This window comes from Accipiter gentilis, chromosome 19 (assembly GCF_929443795.1).
Source record: "Accipiter gentilis chromosome 19, bAccGen1.1, whole genome shotgun sequence".
Lineage (NCBI taxonomy): Eukaryota > Metazoa > Chordata > Aves > Accipitriformes > Accipitridae > Astur > Astur gentilis.
The window spans coordinates 181,954-195,282 of record NC_064898.1 but is presented as its reverse complement, the minus strand read 5'-3'; positions in this window follow the sequence as shown (position 1 = coordinate 195,282).

Genomic DNA, 13,329 nt, shown 5'->3' with positions numbered 1-13,329 from the left:
TGTTTTCCTCTGAGTAATTAGTAAAATGGGATGATGAGTTATGTAAATGTCAAGTATATAAAAAAAATTAAACTGTATACCCTTTTGATGCTAATAGGGAAATTAAAAACAAACTAACAGAACACTTCGTAATATAGAATCCGGTTTTATTTCCAGAAAAGATTTACCAAGCAATCTGTTCAGTTTTTAGAAGATCAAGAAGGGACTTCTCTCTGGGTTAGAAATACTTACACAAGAAGAAAAGTAACACACTACAGTGCTAACTAGACAAGAAAGGTGATTTCTGAATATGGACTTGAATATGCCTTTTTCCCTATAGCTGCTGATCTGAACTAGTTTGGCTTCAGGATTCAGTAAGGGCATACAGCCTGCTGGTGTGCAAAGGGGTAGGGTGGAGAATAAAGATGGGCAGAGACATGTGGCATCTATTATGCAGGAGAAGTTAGCTTGAAAGGAGGATAAGAGTTTGCAAATACCATAAGGTTTTAGTGTTGAAGGTGCTTTTTTGACTAGAACATATAGTCACAAAGTCAGTTCATTTGTCTTACTGAAAATCAAAAGGTTCAGCAAAGGAGGCCGGAGTTGCCCTTACTTCAGTTTGGTCAGCTTTGATGTTCTGCCCAAGGGGCATGCCCTGGCTGCCTGTGGTACCTGCCCACTGTCCCAGAGATGAAAAGCACTATACTGGCTGCATCAGGTAACAAAATTGCAAAAACTACTACATTTTTCCATAACACATCATCACCCATGGTCTAACATGAATGTGAGGTAGCACAAGCATAGGCTAATTTTTGTTCAAAGATTGGAGCACTTGGAAAAACCTTGAAATTAAAATGAAGGTGCTCTTTCAAACATTTTAATAATTTCCATCAAGTCAACGCTGATAGTTGTGCTGGTTCGTTCTCATGTGCATGCTTGCAGATGGAACCAGCAGGCAGATGACTTAGCTTCCAAATGGGGCCTCCTTATACAGCCCAGCTGCAATGTTCATAGTAGTGAGTGACTGGTCTGGAAGCAAGTACCCATATTATCTCTACAGGGATGTTGTAAAAGAGAAAAGAAGGAAGATATCATCATATTAGGTCATGTTCTTCCAACGTGTGTATAAATCTTACAGTGGAAGAAGCGGGAACCTATGGGGAAACCCTGACAGCACTGGAGTGGCTTATGTTAAAAAAGTCTCTTTTCTTAACAAAGCATTGCAAAGATGCAGCTTACCTGAAAAGGCAGACTCACCGACAGCTTTGGAGAGGCCACCTCTAAAGCAGAGCCAGCCACCAGGCTGTCCTAGGAAGACTACCAGGTGCTGTGAAACCCATTGTCCTGGTTTCAGCTGGGCTAGAGTTAATTTTCTTTCTAGTAGCTGATATAATGTTATGTTTTGGATTTAGTACGAGACTAATGTTGATAACTGTCCTGGTTTCAGCTGAGATAGTTAATTGTCTTCCTAGTAGCTAGTATAGTGCTATGTTTTGAGTTAGGTATGCGAAGAATGTTGATAACTCCGTGCCTCGGGCGCCCTCTCTCGGAATTTGTTGGTAATCGCACCCAACCTATGGGGAAGTCGGGGGGAACACTCTGTCCCGCTCGTTCAACTCTCCTTCCTCCTTCAGGCTAATTACAGCAGCTTTTGAGAAGTTTGAATATCCCTGGGATGTTCAAGCCAGCATGCTCGTATTGCTATGTCTCCTGAATGTGTTTCAGGTCTTGTTTAGGGCTATAAAACTTTTTTAAGAATACCACTAAGCGATCTGCCCCAAGGCTGGCATGGCATGTGGGAGAAGATGGGCAGGTATCCAGAGAACTTCTCACTTCCAATGGTTTGGAAATTCACTCCCAAACAGCTACAGGACCCTGATGTGATAGAATATTTGAAAGAAAAATGTGGTGCCTATTCCAAAGAGGCACAACTTACTGCCCTGTGCTGGGCCCTGGCCAGTATCTACCAAACACTGCTTGATATTATGCAGCATCCTCAGGGGGAAAGGAAGGGAAAACAGACTGACAGGCACTGCGGCTATTCTAACCCTCATGACAAGCACTGCAGCTACCCCAACCCTGGCGCCAAGCGCTGCAGCTGAAGCAGAGAACCAACCTGTGCTGGTGTCAGTCACCCCTATACAGAAGAAGAAATACATGGAGAAATCATTTTACTTAGTGACGGATGAAGGTGAACCAGGGTCATCATGAGAACAGGAGGAAGAGGCAGAACCCGAGATAATCACCTGATCCCCATCCCTGAGTGAGCTGCGAGATATGTGAAAGGATTTCAGCTGCTATCCGGGTGAGCACATTGTTACCGGGCTGCTCTGATTCTGGGATAATGGGCCAGTAGCTTGGAATTAGAGGGCAGGGAAGGTGAGCAGCTGGGATCCCTGTCTAGGGAGGGGGCCATTGACAAGGTGGTTGGGAAAAAGACACGAGCCCTCAGCCTCTGGAGGGGACTTCTGTCAGGTGTGAAGATACCCCTTCAAGGAAGATGTTACATGTCACCCAGGCAAGTGGACCACCATGGAGAGAGGTATCCAGTACCTGAGGGAATTAGCCATGCTGGAGGCGATTTATAATGATCCAGATAATGAGCCATTACCCACAGATCCAGATGAAGTCCAATGCACACAACCCATGCAGTGAAAGTTTCTACAACATGCACCAGCGTCGTATGCCAACTCATTGGCAGTGATGTCCTGTAAAGAAGGCGAGGGACAAATGGTGGATGAAGTGGCTGGCCGACTCCAGCAATATGAAGGAAGTCTCTCTTCCTCCTGACAGGCCCGTGTGTTAGCTGTAGAGGAGCTGTCCTGGGAGTTCCAGCAATTCAAAGAGGCTATGTCCTTCTCCCAACCTGTATGGGCCCACATCGCAGCTCATAGGAGTAAGCGTTCCTCTGCTCAAGAGAGAGGAGATAGAAGGTACACACCATGGTGTACCCTGTGGTTTTACCTGCGTGACTGTGGAGAGGACATGAGGAAGTGGGATGGAAACCCCACCTCGAAAACGTGATCTGCAAGGAAAAGCAACGAGAAAAGAGGATTCCTCCTGGAAAAATGCCGCTCTGGTTTCCAGCTGGCAGTTCCCCAGGCAGAGTAGAAGGGCTGAGCTCATTTCCCATCCAGGCATTTCCTGAGAGGCCGGCGGAGTCCAGGTGCTCCCGAGCAGCACCAAAGTGCTGCAAGCACTTGTCTGAGCTGGGTTCCCCAGGCAGGGCTGCCATCAGAAGGCCGTGAGCACTGACTGCCTCCTGGTTCAACAAAGAGGAGCTCCTCACTTTAATGGAAAGGATGTCCTTTACAGGGCAAAGGGAAATGCTGACTGTGCTGCCCAAGGGGGCAGATCAGTGTCTGCTTTCGTTCTGTGTTTAGGTTTTTATTTAGTTCATTAGGAGCCTCTTCTTTCACACCAAAATCTGTTTTTGTGTTTGGCACAAGAGAAGTAACGGGGACATTGTTTTTCCTACAAACGTCACTGTCAGGCTTTTGTGGGATAAAAAGTGGCTTCTTTTTTGATCATCACTCAGCTAGGTCACTGACCAGTGGAGCTTTTCGATTGTGTCTGTTTGAGAAGTAAAAGGTGGCTCCCAGAAAGGCTCCAGACAGCTATCTATGAGGGTGTTTTCTCCCCCAAACCCCAGAAGAGCCTAACACTGCTGCTGTTGCATTTCTGTGGCCCTCCAGGAATCCCCCTGTGTGTGTAGGAGAGGGATGAAAAAAACTCTGGGAATCTGTGCATGAAGGGTGCCTAAATCAAGAAAAGGCAAACCTGCTCATATCATTGCAATTTGGGAGAGAAAGGGCTGAGCTACCAGGGCCACTGCCAGCAGACTGTCATTAGGCACCAGAGTCAACGTTGACTCGAGAGGCCTGGGCAGAGCCCAGACCCCCCTGAAAGCAGCTGCAAGACCTGCCACAAGGTACAGGCCAACTCCTCTGATGCTTCGGGCTCACGCTGGAACCCAAAGCGCTCTAAGCCCCAAAATGCAGCTGCCTCTGCAGCGCAGCAGCAGCCAGTGCAGAGCAGCGTGGGGAGCTGGAGCAGAGGTGGGGGGGGGGGGAAGGGGGGGGCCGGGCCGGGCTCGGCTCCGTTCGGCTCATCTCGTGTCGGCTCGGCTCCGCTCGGCCGTTCGGCTCCTCTCGTTTCGGCTGGGCTCGGCTCCGCTCGGCTCGTCTCGTTTCGGCTGGGCTCGGCTCCGCTCGGCTCGTCTCGTTTCGGCTGGGCTCGGCTCCGCTCGGCCGTTCGGCTCGTCTCGTTTCGGCTGGGCTCGGCTCCGCTCGGCTCCTCTCGTTTCGGCTGGGCTCGGCTCCGCTCGGCTCATCCCGTTTCGGCTGGGCTCGGCTCCGCTCGGCTCATCCCGTTTCGGCTGGGCTCGGCTCCGCTCGGCTCCTCTCGTTTCGGCTGGGCTCGGCTCCGCTCGGCTCCTCTCGTTTCGGCTGGGCTCGGCTCCGCTCGGCTCCTCTCGTTTCGGCTGGGCTCGGCTCCGCTCGGCTCCTCTCGTTTCGGCTGGGCTCGTCTCGTTTCGGCTCGGCTCCGCTCGGCCGCTCGGCTGGTCTCGTTTCGGCTAGGCTCGGCTCCTCTCGTTTCGGCTCCTCTCGTTTCGGCTGGGCTCGGCTCATCTCGTTTCGGCTCCTCTCGTTTCGGCTGGGCTCGGCTCCGCTCGGCTCATCTCGTTTCGGCTCCGCTCGGCTCATCTCGGCTCCTCTCGTTTCGGCTCCGCTCATCCCGTTTCGGCTGGGCTCGGCTCGGCTCGGCTCATCCCGTTTCGGCTGGGCTCGTTTCGGCTCCGCTCGGCTCATTTCGTTTTCCGTTTAAATCGTCAGAAACTACGTTCACTGCAAACCGGTAACTCGCGGCGCAGGTGAAACCGATCTGGCGCGTGCAGCTGTGCTCGCAGGGATGCTCGGTGGCTCCTCTCCTCATCAAAACGGCGGGCTGTGTGCGTGGACACCGTGGGGTTGCACTCTGGGTCCGAGAGCGTTAACGTATTTTTGCTGTTGGAAGGTGGAATGGAGGGTGTGCCTGTTAAATCTCAGGGCGGTCAAAAGCTAGGAGGGACCCTGAGCGGGTTTGGTGGCACAACCGCGGTTTTAAAAGATCTTGCCCGTTTGGAGCAACGGACTGGAAAAAATTATTCCTTTTTTGCAACAAGGCAGTTCACAAGGACAGATGTGTTGCTGTGCTCTTTAGCAAAAATACTCAACTTGGGACGTATAGGTTTGATGGAGCCTTGGCTGTACTAAAGCTTGAGAAAATGTATGTAGGTCTCTGGGTGTGTCACCTGCGTGTATCTAGGAAAGTGAGTTCTAGTGAAAGTAAAGTTGCCAATGAGTCAAAAAAGAAAGGAGAGAAAAAAAAAAAAAAAGGCACGGTTGTCTGAAAGATGCAAAAGCTCTAGTGGCCTGTGTCAACAGCTGTACCGAAGATGACGCAAAAATACTTTTTCCTCCGCTCAGTCATACTGTCTTCACAAACCTTCACAAAAAAAAGGCAGCTTTGGCTTCCTACCCAGCTTTGTGCTAAGGTGTTGGGTTTTTTTCTTCTCTCAGCTGGATGTCAGCTGGCACCGTTTCGCTGTGGTTGCCCTTTCTTCTGCCATGACAGTACGAGACAGAGGGAAAGATTCCGTAGTGGCCTGCAAGTACAACGTACGCCTACGATGTGTGTCTGCGTTTTTGCAAAGGTACTTGCGGTATGGACTTTAACATTGAGAGTGTGCCAACTCTCCTTCTACTTTTTTTTAACGTGAAATATTTTAACAGAAATACTAAAAATAAGTTCTGTTCTGGAGCATGTTACACCTATACAAAGCTTAGTTCCCTCAGTTTATTTTCTCTTCCTGAAAGCATAATCATCTGTTTCTGAGTGCTTGCTAGTAAATGATACTGTGAAAATAATTTTGTACTAAAAGAGGGAAGAAACCGTTCGTAAGAGTTCAGGTGTTCAGAAGAAACAGACTTTGTTTTCATGATAAAAGCTTTATGCTTTTACAGTCAATGAGTTTTTAAAAATATCTTATACTAGTACTCAAAAACGTTACGGGGATAATTAGCATCTGTACTAAAAGCAATCAAGGTCAAAGAAGAGACGGGGGACAAAACAGGACAAACGGGCGTCCCATCTGTGTGTTTCCCAGGCTTTCCCAGGAAGCATTAGCAGCCTTGTAACTAGTGACAGTGAGCCCTGAGGTGTTTTTGATGAGTTACTGCTTCAGGAATGTATTTTTTCCTTTAACCTACAGTGTGTAATTTTGACTTCAGTTGGAAAGAGATTTTCCAAAATGGAAGTCTTTCTCACTCAAAAGAAATTTTGTTTTATGAACTTCCCATCAGAGTGGATCTTCAGAGGTGATTGACTTGACAGTAGAAGTCATCAGTAATGAGACTTTTCACTCTCTGTAAAAAAGAAAGAAAAAAAAAAAAAAAAGTCCAAAGACCCAAGCACAGCCCATCTTCCTAAAGTTGATGGCATCACTGGTCTTTGGTTTCTAGTTGTAATAGTCGAGATAACATGAAAACGTGTTACTCTGCCTGCTTCAGTACCACCAAAAGCATTAGGAAATCCACCAGTGCTTTTTGGTAGTCTGAGGTATTGCAGCACTGGGGATTTTACAAACTGACTTGCATTGTTTAAACTGTAACTGCCAAATAGCTGTAGTATATGATGTGTTAGGTGTATGTAAGCAGTTAGGTATTTTTCTAAACGTTTAAAAAGAGAGGCAACTGAATGTTATGGGGTTTTTTTCCTGTTGTTTTGACGGAGTGCTCTGAAGTACTTTCTTTCTGTCTGGCTTTCAATGGTGCATTTCGCTGGCAGTTCAGTAGCGCCTCTCTTGGGCAGCTCAGCTGGCCAGGTGCCCCTCCGCGTTACGCAACACGCACAAAACTCCCTAGTCCCATTATAACTGTGTACTTTGGAGAGGGATCATTTAACGGTACGAATTCAGAGCTGTGCAAGTTAAGGTAATGGGAAAGGGAAATCAAATACTTTTTACAGTATAAGTATTTTCATTGGATGTATATAAACATGGGCACACCTTTTTAGTGTAAAGTGAATTACTGAGATTTATTCTTTATTTTTCATTTTGCTCTTTGAAGTTTTCCACTTCACTTTCAGCTTTATTCACCAAACAAGCAAGATGCAAAGCAGCAGCAGCAGCGCAAAGGCTGTAGCTGTTGTGGTGGATCCGTAACTGTAGATTCTGATTGTGTACGACCTCGTCCCGCAGCCTCCCAGGGTTATCTCCCTGCAGCAGTGCTGTAAGGAGATGAGGAGACAGTTTTCCAACACCGGCAAGACTGTTTACTTGTATGCTAAGAAGGTGTTCAAAATGGTATCGATTAGCCTAAATGCTGATTTTAAGTGTTCAAATCGCTCTTAACTTTTAGAGGAGGTGGTGTATTTCGAGCTGACCTTTTTTACCTGGAATCCTCCTTTAGCTCAGCAACTCTTCTTGTGCACCCCCAGCCTCTGCTGGTAGGGCTGTATGAGAAGCTGGAAGGTCCTTGACTTAGTATAAACACTGCTTAGCAACAACTACAGCATCAGTGTGTTGTCAACATTCTTCTCATCCTAAATCCAAAATGGCCCTGTACCAGCTACTCAGAAGAAAATTAACTTTATTCCAGCCGAAAATAGGACAACCCCAAACCCCCTGATTCTGGGTCTGCAATGGAAAAATCAAACGACTTTGGGACTCCTGGGAAAGCCAAATCCGCCTGGATTTGTGCAGCTGGAAAGCAAAAACCCCACCCCATTTTCATGCACAAACCACAACCAAAAGATCGCCCCTTTTTATGTTGTGGAAAAGCACTGAAACACACCCCAAACTGAGCATTTTGAAAAAGCAAAAAACTCCCCAGTTTGGGGAAGATTGGGGGTGAAGCACAGGCAGTTTGAGGGGCGTTGCTGAGGGTCCTCCCGGCGTGGATGATCTGGTGTGGATGCTCTGTTGCGGGTTATCCCAGCTGAGTTACCTGCTGTGGATCATCCTGGGTGGACTCCCTGGGGTAGGTCATCCCCACCCGTGTCCCCCCGTGCACCTTTGTACCCTCACCTACCCTCTCCCCGGCGTGTGTTTCTCCCCCATATGCCCCCCGCTGCTCCAGCCCGCCCCCTTCACCCCTGCGAGTTTCTAACCCACGAGAGTGGTTTCCCACTGCACCCCCTGCTCTCCTATCTCCTGCCCCCCCCCCGCTTCCTTTCGCTCCTCCATATTCCACACCACCCCCTCCGCGCCCCCATCATCCATCAGGCTCCAGACCCCTGGTGTGCTGCCTGCACCCTGTTCTCTGTCATTTGTTCTTCTTCCTTTCCTTACAAGTTGTTGTTGTTGTTTCTTTTTCATGATGATTAAACTGTTTTCGTTTCAAGCCACGAGTTTTCTCACTTTCACACTTCCGATTGTCTCCCCGTCCCGCTGGGGGCGGGGGAGCAAGTGAGCGGTCACGTGGGCCTTCGTTGCCGGCTGGCGTTAAACCAGGACACGAGGTGAGTTGCAAACCCTGCCTGGCTAATGCTGGAGGCTCTCTGTGTTCCTCCTGCCATCTCGACGGGCCGTCCTTGTTCTTCATCGCCGCTTTATAGCGAGCGCCTCTCGCTCTGTAAGCGGCAGTACTGGGGCCGTGTTGCAGGCGGCAGAGGGCAATTGTGACACTTGCTGGCAGGAGCGGCAAGGAGTGCGGAGCCACCCTCCTGTAGGGAGCAAAGATGGAACTTCAAGGGCTCTATGGTCCTTTGCTGAGGACATCTAATATCCCGACAGGCCTCTCTGCTTTTCCTGCTTCACGTCTGATTACTTTGAACGCCGGAGGGCAGGGCGGTACGTAACACCGTGTAGCGCCTCTTCGATAAGAGACAAGCCCCCCGCAAGGAGCCTTGCGTGCGTGCAGGATTAGGAGAGCAGCGTTCTGATAGCACGGAGGTGCCCACCCCGACCGAGCCCCAGGGTCGCCGGGCTATCGCTCGCTTGCAGGTGGGCCGCTCGCATCTGGTGCGCTGGGCCGCGGCCTTTCCTGCCGAACAGAGCTGCCCCTCTGGCACGAGGCAGCTTTGGGTCTCTTGTGGCCTGCCTTCAGGCTGTCACCTGAACCAGGCGTTATTTTTTGTTGTAAATCTCTCGCCAGCGTCTGCTGCCTGGCTGCTGTCGCTCCCGCAACCCTGATGCCCCATGCAGAGGGATACAGCAGTCCCTGGGGCTTGCTCCAGGGGACACCCCCCTACCCCCCCCCCCCCCGCCATTTGCAGGTTCCCTGTGCTGCTTCTCCTCTCTAGATAACGGGGTGGGGGGGCAGGGACAGAAGCGGCCGCCCGAATTGTCTGTTCCTTGCACTTGACTGCTGTAAACGCTCCAGCCGCTCGGGTGCTTTTTGGAAGGGAGGCGATGAAGAGGAGTGCCCGGGCTGCGAGTGGGGAGAGGGCAGGGCGACGTCAGCCCTGTGCCCCCAGCAAGGAGTTGCCGCCTGCGGCTGGTCTCTACTGGGCTGAGCTGTCAGTCGCCCCTCACGCAGCTGACGCTCAGAAGAGGATCGTTGCGGGGATGCGGATTCTGCTGCCCGGGGAGCGAAGGTGGGAACTGGCGTTGGGGAAGCGCGCATGCGCGGTGGCGTGAGTCGGTGGGCTCCTGCTGGTGGGCATGCGCAGTGGCACATTGACGTTCCTAGCCGCTGTTGCCTGGCAACTAAAGCACATTACGGCAGCTCGGCATCCGCGCATGCGCACTGCTCATTGTACGGCGCTCGCCGCTGTTGCCTGGCAACCAAAGCGCGACGCGGCGCCTCGGTAACCGCGCATGCGCGGCGTCTCGGTTTACGGCGCACTTGCTGTCGCCTAGCAACCAGAACGAGTTACGGCAGCCCGCCCTAAGAGCATGTTCGATACGCCTTGTACGACGCTCGCCGCTGTCGCCTACCAACCAGAACGCGTTACGGAACCTCGGCATCGGCGCATGCGCGTTGCGCCTTGTACGGCGCTTTCCGCTGTTGCTCGGCAACCAAACCAGGAGACGGCGCCTCGGCAAATGCGCATGCGCGGCGGCTCCCATGCCGTTGCCTAGTAACCAGAACGCGTTACGGCAGCTCGGCCTACTCGCATACGTGCTGTGCCTTGTACGACGCTCGCCGCTATTGCCAGGCAACCAGAACGCGTTAGGGCAGCGCGGCGTCCGCGCATGCGCCCTGGGCCTTGTACGGCCCTCGCGGCTGTGGCCTGGCAACCAAAGCACGACATGGCGCCGCGGTAACCGCGCATGCGCGCGGTCGCGGTTTACGGCGCTCTTGCTGTCGCTTAGCAACCAGAACTAGTTACGGCAACCCGCCCTACGCGCATGCGCGCTACGCCTTGTACGGCTCTCGCGCTGTTGCCTAGCAACCAGAACGCGTTACGGCAGCTCGGCATAGGCGCATGCGGGTTAAGCCTTGTACGGCGCTTTCCACTGTTGCCAGGCAACCAAAGCGCGGCACGACGCCTCGGCAAACGCGCATGCGCGTAGGCGCGGTTTATGGCGTTCATGCAGTCGCCCAGCAACCAGAACAACTTACGGCAGCTCGCAATGCGCGCATGCGCCTGGCGCCATGTACGGCGCTCGCCGCTGTTGCCTAGCAACCAGAACGCGTTACGGCAGCTCGGCATCCGCGCATGAGCGCTGTGCCGTTTACGGCGCTCGCCGCTGTTGCCAGGCAACCAAATCGCGACACGACGCCTCGGCAAACGCGCATGCGCGGAGGCGCGGTTTACGGCTCTCTGCCTGTTGCCTGGCTACCAAACCACGGGACAGCAGCTTGGGAGCCGCGCATGCGCGGTGGCGGCCCCTTGCGCAAGCGCTCTCTCGCCACCTAAGGACCAAAGTCCGGTACTGCAGCTGGGGTGCCGCGCATGCGCGCTGCCGCGTTCTGCCAAGCCCTCGCCGCTGCCACCCCGCGGCCAATGTTCGGTACTGCAGCTCGGAGGCTGCGAGTGCGCGGGGCTGCCCCGGTCCTGCACGTGCCGTCCGACGGTACCGGCAGTGCGGCCCCGGGGGGAAGTGCCGCCGCGCTCGTTGCTTCCTCCCTCCCGGTAAGGAAACGCCGCTGCCGCCCCGCGGGCGAGCGCCGGGACCGCGGGTGAGGCGAGCGATCCCCTCCGGCGGGGGCGGCGGCGGCCGCGGCGGCGGGTGCCTCCTGCCCGCTGGCCGCCCGGGGCCGGCGGGACGGGAAGCTGCGAAGCGGCCGCCGCGGCAGGCTCCCGGTCCGCCGGAGGCGAGCCGGGCCAGGGCAGCGCCGGGCAGGTCCCCGAGAGCCGACAGAAGGGAAGAGGGGACGGAGGCGGGCACCCCCCAGGCGCGGCCAGCGGGCGCCTCCCCGAGTCGCCGGAGCTCCCCCGCCGCCTTTCCCCAGCCCCGCTCGGCCCCTGCGGCTGCCCCCAGCTGCAGCCCCTCCCCTGAAGCCTGTGCTGCAGCCGCAGGCAGCCCCCGAGCCCTGTCGTGAGGGCGGCAAGCTGGCCCTCCGGTGTTCTCGAGTCTCCCTTAAGGCGGGTGCCGTTAGCAGCGGCGCGGGGAAGGAGCGGCGTCCGTCCGCGGAAGCCCCTGCGGACGGAGGGGCTCCGGCCAGGGTGGAGCTGCGGTAATAACGGTCGCTGCTGCCTCTTTCCCTCTGCCAGAGGCCACGCCGTGAGCGGGGTTGTCCGTTCGTCCCCGGGGATGCCGCTGACTGCAGCAGCCTCAGGCTCGCGTGGCCTGTCTCTGCCCGGCCTCCCTCTCCTCACGGCACGGGAGCGCAGAGGGACAGGCGGAGCGCTTACTGGCTGTGGACGGGAGCTGCTGAAGCTGGAGAGGCCACAGAAAGGTAAAGAAGAAGAAACGGAAGGCCATCTGGCTGGCAGCTGCCTCCCGCTGCAGGCCAGAGGGACCCTGCCTCTGTGGGTGTGGGAGGATCCCTCCTCGTAGTCCACAGCAGGTCAGACCGCCAGGGTCTGTATGCGTGACCAGCAGCGCGGTACGGCCACGTAGTGAGCGAGCGAGCGAGGCTACGTGTCTAGGAGGCCTCATCTCGCAAGAGCTGCGAGGGGCTCGCGTGTTCCGTTATGCGGAGGACAGCCAAGCGACTGGAGTTACAGAAGAGGAAGGGAGGAGAGAAGGAGAAAGAAGCGGCTGAACTGGCAAAGTCTCTTGGCAGCGCCAAGAACGAGAGCTGCGGTGAGCCCCGGGCCCTCGGGGCCCCGTCTCCCCTCTTCGGTGTTGCGGTCCCTCCCTGCCCCCTCCGTCCCCTGGTCCCCTCTCTTTCCCACACCCCTGCTTTTTTTTTTTTTTTCCTTTTTTTTTTTTTTTTTTTTCCTTTCCTCCCTTGTACCTCTGATACTGAAAAGCCGGTCGACGAAACTCCCTAAGACTCGTTTTGGAGTTTTAGAAAGCAGGCGTTCTTCACTGCAGCGCCGGATGCACGGGGGATAGTTCCACCTAGTGTGCGTGCCACAGCTTTAGCACAAACAGGTTATATAGAATAACTAATTGCTTATTAATCAGATGAGTATACATATACATAAAAACGACGGCAACCGATTATCATAGCACTGCCTACATCCGATCACGTGCAATGAAGGATCCATTTGAGACGAAGGGCTGCTTTTGCGACCACCGACCCATTTGAAGTTCTTGCTGGCTGTCCTCGAAGTCTTTATTCTTGTCCTTGTTCTTTGATCTTGAAGCTTAACGCAGTTTCAATCGCATGTGGTCAGTTTCAGCATTGTTCCCATTTAGCTTACAGGGGAACATCTAGTCATAAGAGCAAAGAACTGCAAAACTTAGGAGTACCTACCTCTGCTAGTTAATTGCTCGGCTATACTTTTGTCTGTCGTTTCAGTTGTAGCGTTAGTATAAGATTTCTAACCATTATTTACCAAATCTCACTTTTACAGTCACCTAGCAGCAAACCACAGCTGGTACAAAGTATTAAAACCACCCAAATATTTCGACGTGCCATACAGAACGTATGGAAATGTGCTATCAGAGGTGTCCGAGGGGCAGGGGGAGCGCCGGGGGGCGCCCCGAGCCCCGGAGCAGACTCGCTGGCAGGACTCGATAGGCGCGCGACTGACTGAATAGACGCTGGCCGGCCGGCCCCTTTGCCCTCCGGGCTGCGTTTGCGCTCCCTCTGCACGGGGCGAGGGGCTGTGAGGGAGCCCAGGGGAGGAGGAGGAGGTGAGGCGCTGGGGGGGGTCGGGCCGTGCCCCCCCTGTTCCTGCTGGGCTCCAGCTGTTGCAAATGTTCTGGTAAAGAAATCAACATTTAATCACATAGAAGAGTTAGGTTTGATTAAGAAGTAAAACTGTGAAGCGTAACGTATAGGATTGTTAAGTTTGAAACGT